The sequence below is a fragment of the Phyllostomus discolor genome, chromosome 6 (genome assembly GCF_004126475.2).
Source record: "Phyllostomus discolor isolate MPI-MPIP mPhyDis1 chromosome 6, mPhyDis1.pri.v3, whole genome shotgun sequence".
NCBI classification, from domain to species: domain Eukaryota; kingdom Metazoa; phylum Chordata; class Mammalia; order Chiroptera; family Phyllostomidae; genus Phyllostomus; species Phyllostomus discolor.
The window spans coordinates 61512480-61518080 of NC_040908.2; the positions used below are offsets into that span (position 1 = coordinate 61512480).

The following is a 5601-nucleotide window of genomic DNA, read 5'->3' on the forward strand; positions in this document are numbered from 1 at the left end:
CCTGAAAACAGTTAAATGGAAAATTTTATGTTATGTATATTGTATCACAATAAAAAACACATTTATAATCTCACAGTGACATTTCAATATACTATTCAGTACAATCAAGTCACGAGGTCCACTGAGAAAGAACGATCACACGAGCATGAGGACCGGAAGGCAGGGCTCTTTGGGAGCCATCCTAGAAGCTGCTGACCACAGTTTTCCCTCTGGACCCAATGATTCACATCCCCTCTCACATGCAGAATACACTCAGTCCCTCACGAGGTCCTCAGAAGCCACACCCCATTACAGCATTTGTTCAATACCCAGAATTTTGTTACTTAAATCAAGGCCAGTGTTGATCAGGCCCCTGGTACAGTTCTTTGAGAGCACTTCCTCTCAATCTGTGGACCTGTGAAACTGAACATATTATCTGCCTCCCCGTGATACACACTATATGCACTAGTGGAACAGGCATAGGGTAAATGCTGTAGACATTCCTTTCCAAAATGGGGAAAGTGGGAGCCATAAAGGAGTCCCACAAAGGCTCACAGCAGTTCCAAAATCTAGCCAGGCAAATGCCGGAAGTTACTTAATTAGGTTTCAAGAACTAGGAATAATTGTCCATGGTTCTAGGTTTTGCCAGCTGGGCCTTTCTTTTTCATGAAAGGTAGCACGTGTGTTTGCAGATGAGTAGGTTTCTCACCTTTTTCCTGGCATTAGAATTTGGGATGTCCAATGGCCTCTTTTTTTGTTTGCACTGCCTCTGTCCCTTTTAGTCCAAGTTGGCACTGCTTTTGCTGATATCATTCTCACAAAAACTTAGTGGGTTTCATGTGGTTCTCATTGGGGTTCACCCCATTGGACAAAAGTTACATCCACAAATCTCTGTGAGATAAGCCCTTCTCTTTGGCCTCCTGCTGAGACAGCAAACAATGCTCTTAAGTTTCTTAGAGGTCCTATTGTTTGAGAGAATCTGTAAAACACACATCCTTTAAAAGGGCCTTTGTGTCCCTTTATGCTACTGTGAGGTACTGCCATTGATATTTCTGAGGTCTTACCAAAAGACTCATAGTCACACCATTTGCTGCTCTATCTTCAGGTCACTGTTTGAATTGCACCCGGGATTTCAACTTTTCTTAGAAGCCATTTCTTTCTTTTAGCATCTCCTGCCTCTGGACAGGCTGAGAGCATTTGTAAAATCACCAGATCCCAGCTCCTTTTTGTTTAACAGTCCTTCCCTCAATTTACCCTCTCCTCTTGCATTTTACTATAAGTAGCAAAAAGAAGACAGGTGTCAGCTTAGTCACTTGGCTTGGAAATCCCCACAGCTGCCTACCACTACACCTTTCTTCCTCATTCCCGCTGTTACTGTTCTCTCCCAATGAGCAGTTCTCAAAGTTTCGGGGGTCAGGATCGCTTTATACTCTAACCATTATTAAGAACCCCAAAGAATTTTGTTTATGCAGATTATATCTACCAATATTACTGCATTAAAAATTAAGCATGAGAGTGCTTGCTTCAGCAGCACATGTACTAAAATTGGAATGATACAGAGATTAGCATGGCCCCTGTACAAGGATGACACACAAAAAATTAAGCATGAGAAATTTCAAAAATGTTTATTAATTCATTAGAAAAACCATTATAGGCCCTCCTCTAGCCAGGTGTCCTCATGAGAGTGACATGATCTTTAAACCCCACGTGGCAATCCCTGATGTGCCACCATGATGCCTACGGAACCAGGGTGACCTGGAAGTCCAACTGCTTCCTTGAGATCCAAACTTCTAGATGATTATCCAAACTGCTCTATTGTGGGGGCAGACAATGTGGGCTCCAAGCAGATGCGGCAGTCCTGCATGTCCCTCCTGGGAAGGCTGTGTGCTGCTGGCAAGAACACCATGATGGCAACCCAGCTCTGGAGAAATTCTTCCCTCATATTTTGGGGAAGGTGGGGTTTGTGTTCACCAAGGAGGACCTCACTAAGATCAGGGACATGCTTGTAGCACAGGAGCTCCAAACTCAAACCGGGGAACTGCTTAAGTGTTCATGATATTCTGGAAAAAACCACCCAGAGGACTAGCAGATGTGGACAATGCCAATTATTACTCACATCCCAGGGGAGCACACTGATGGCAGTGAGTTGGTGTGAAGGAGACCGCACCTCCTCTAGCCTGATGCTCCTTATAAAGGGTCCCAGACAAACGAGGCACATGTCCTGTGGTGACTCTAAACTATATTATCTCAGTGTAAAGAAAAGGTCAAGAAGCAGCCAGGGAATAAGAAGTTGCTCCCAAAAGGAGATAAGGAGGAAGTTACAATCCATTCCCAAAACAATACACATTCCTTCTGGCTGTCTGAGCCCTCAGTTATGGGTGGGGGAAGGGCCATGTCTGTTGATCCCACAATGCTGCTGGCCAATAAGGTGCCAGCTGCCACCCATGCTGGTGCCCCTGCCCCATGTAAAGTCACTGTGCCAGCCCAGAACCCGGTCTGGGGCCCGAGAAGACCTTCTCCTCCCAGGCTTTAGGCACCACCACTAAAATCTCCAGGGCACCACTGAAATCCTGAGTGATGAGTGATGTGCAGCTGATTGGGACTGGAGACAAAGCGGGAGCCAGCGAAGCCACACGACTGAGCATGCTGAACTTTGCTCCCCTTCCCTTGGGGCTGACCGTCCTTCAAGCATTTGACAATGGCAGCATCTACAACCCAGAAATGCTTGATGTCAGAGAGAAAACTCTGCATTCCTGCTTCCTGGAGACTGCAATGTTGTCAACATATGTCTGAAGACTGGGTACCCAAGTTGCTTCAGGACCCCATTCTATCATCAGAGGGTACAAGCAAGTCCTGGCTTTGTCTGTGGAGACTGATTACACCTTTACACTTGCTGAAAGGTCAAGGCTTACTTGGCTGATCCATCTGCCCCAGTGGCCACTGCCACCACTGCTGCTCCTGCTGCTGCCCCAGCCCCAGCCACGGCTGAAGCAAAGAAGAGTTGGAGGAGCCAGACAAGGATATGGGATTTGGTGTCTTTGACTACTCACCAAAAAGCAACCAGTTCAGCCAGCTTTATTTGAGTAAAGCCTAACTTCTCTTAAAAAAAACCCCACCAAAACCCTACATGTTCAAACATTGATGATGTCATCACACATGTCATGCAGCCTCTGGAAGACTCTGCGGCATACTCAGGATATCATGACAGTAAAGAAGGCAAGTAATATCTTAGTATTGTTATGAAAATAGTTTTGACCTCACAGCGCCCCTGGATGGGTCTTCAGGACTTGGATTGTCTGAACCACACTTTGGGAACTGTGTCTGAATCATTCTCCTCAAAGCAACAACTTCCCATCCCCTCAGGAGCAAGTTTCAGTCCCTTGCCCTTCCACACCTGCTTCCTCCTCAGCCTTCTACTCACCTTCAGGACTCCAACCCTGCCGGCCATCCCCGCACTGCCTTGAAGCCTTTATTCTTCCTCCTCATACTCCCCATCGCTCAGTGGTCATTGCCACCACCAGACTCCCATCCTCTCTGTGACCACATGAGCTCAGAGTCATAAGGCGCCTTGGATTCTCTGCTCCCTGCTAGCTTTGCTTACATTTTCTCATTGGACTACAAATTACATAGTGGGACCCTAATGTATGGCTCAGTTGGTTGGGCATCACCTGCAAGGTGAAGGGTCACCAGTTTGATTCCTGGTCAGGGCACATGCCTGGGTTTTGGGTTTAGCCCCTGGTTGTGGTGTGGTCAGAGTGCATATGAGAGGCAACTGACTGATGTTTCTCTCTCATGTGGATGTTTCTCTCCCTCTCTTTCTCCCTCCCTTCCCCTCTCTCTAAAAATAAATAAAACCTTTAAAAAAATTACATAGTAGCATATGCTTCTTAAAGAAAAAGGGATACAGAAATATATAAAATAAAAATAAAGTCTCTTTACTCCCATTCCCCAGTGGGTAAATACTATAGACTGCTGGTCAGGCATTCTTTTAACACACACATATGTCAGGTGTGCATATCTTTTTGCTTTTTTTTTTTTTTTTACAAAAAAAGGACCATATTACATATATGTCCTGGAATTGGTTCTCTCTCTTTCTTCCTTTCTTTCCTCTTTCCCTCCCTCCCTCCCTTCCTTCCTTCCTTCCTTTTCTTCTTCTTTTTTTTAAAGATTTTATTTATTTATTTTTAGAGAAGGAAGGGAGGGAGATAGAGAGAGAGAGAGAAACATCAATATGCGGTTGCTGAGGGTTATGGCCTGCAACCCAGACATGTACTCTGACTGGGAATCGAACCTGTGACACTTTGGTTTGCAGCCCGTGCTCAATCCACTGAGCTACGCCGGCCAGGACTTCCTTTTCTTCTTTTTTCTTTCGTAAAAGCATTGTCAATATTCTTTGGATAGATCTACTACATTTTCCCCCAATTTCCCCCCTCCAAAAACAATGCTTATGTATTTGAATGTTTTCATTAAATAAGTTCACAAGGGTAACAGTCTTCAGACAAAGTACATTTGGACAAAAAAGGCCAGTGTTTTGAGTTGAGGGCAAAATATCGAGTTAGCAATTGGGCTAGAAACCTCTAATATTTGAACGTATTTTACTTTTTACATTTAAATGATATAAAGAAAAACTATGATTCAGAAAAAATAATGTAAAAAAAGACACTTAAATGAGAAACAAAATAATAATTTAAATGGGGACCCAATCTGTACCATTGGAGGAATGTAAGTAAAGACATTCTATGCTTAAGTTTTCTGTAAGAGGAAAAGCCTCACACTTATTAACACAGACTAATAAAGAACTAAGTGTCTGCCGGGCTGTCCCGCTCTGGGTGACATCTCCCCTCCCACACTGCTCTCAATGCCCACTTCCCAGTTGTTGGGGACCTCCTCTGTTCTATCCCCTTTGCCCTCTCCCAAGCAGTCATGAGCAAAGAAGTAGGCCAAGTGGATAGATTTCCTTGAAAAGTGTGCAGAATTCCTATCCTCTTTATCTCCACTTTCCAAACACTGTCGGCTTGAGCTTTTGTCATTTTTCCACCATAAGAACACAATGAAAACCACCCACGAGGAAGAAGACAGGATATCCCCACCTTTGTGAGTTGGTTCCTTGTGACTTGAGCTAGAAATGTACAGTTTCTGTATTCAAGGAACAAGAAAAGCACACAAGAAATCGAGTCCCAGCATCCGTCCCTATTTTCAGAGCACTGTGGAGATCATGAACAAAACCAGTTAAGCAGGAAATTATTCAGAGCTTTGAGTTCGTTTCCATACTAAAATTTAAAATTGTTACATAAATTGTAAATCTCTCAGCTTTATCCTTTTATGGTTTTTGTATTTTCAGTCTTGCTTGGAAAGAGATTTCCAAATCCCAAGATTTAGGGGGGAAAAGAAGTTATATATTTGACTTCTGGCCAAGATGGAGGCACAGGTAGACATACTGTGCTTCCTCGCACAACCAAAATAAGGACAACAATTTAAAAACAAAACAAAAAAACCCAGTACTGACAGAAAATTGAACTGTATGGAAGCCTGACAACCAAGGAATTAAAGAAGAAATATTCATCCAGACCGGTACTAGGGGAGGAGTCAGGTGGCTGGGTGGAGAGGACTCATGGCAAAGCA

General features: G+C 44.0%; 1 non-coding gene and 1 pseudogene across 1 annotated transcript; both read left to right on the forward strand.

Moving 5' to 3' along the window:
- Nucleotides 1-1494: 1494 nt before the first annotated feature.
- On the forward strand, nt 1495-1598 carry LOC114501094. The gene has a single exon (XR_003684867.1). It is a non-coding gene; the product is annotated as a U6 spliceosomal RNA (small nuclear RNA).
- On the forward strand, nt 1595-5377 carry LOC114498488 (annotated as a pseudogene).
- The last annotated feature ends 224 nt before the right edge of the window (nt 5378-5601 follow it).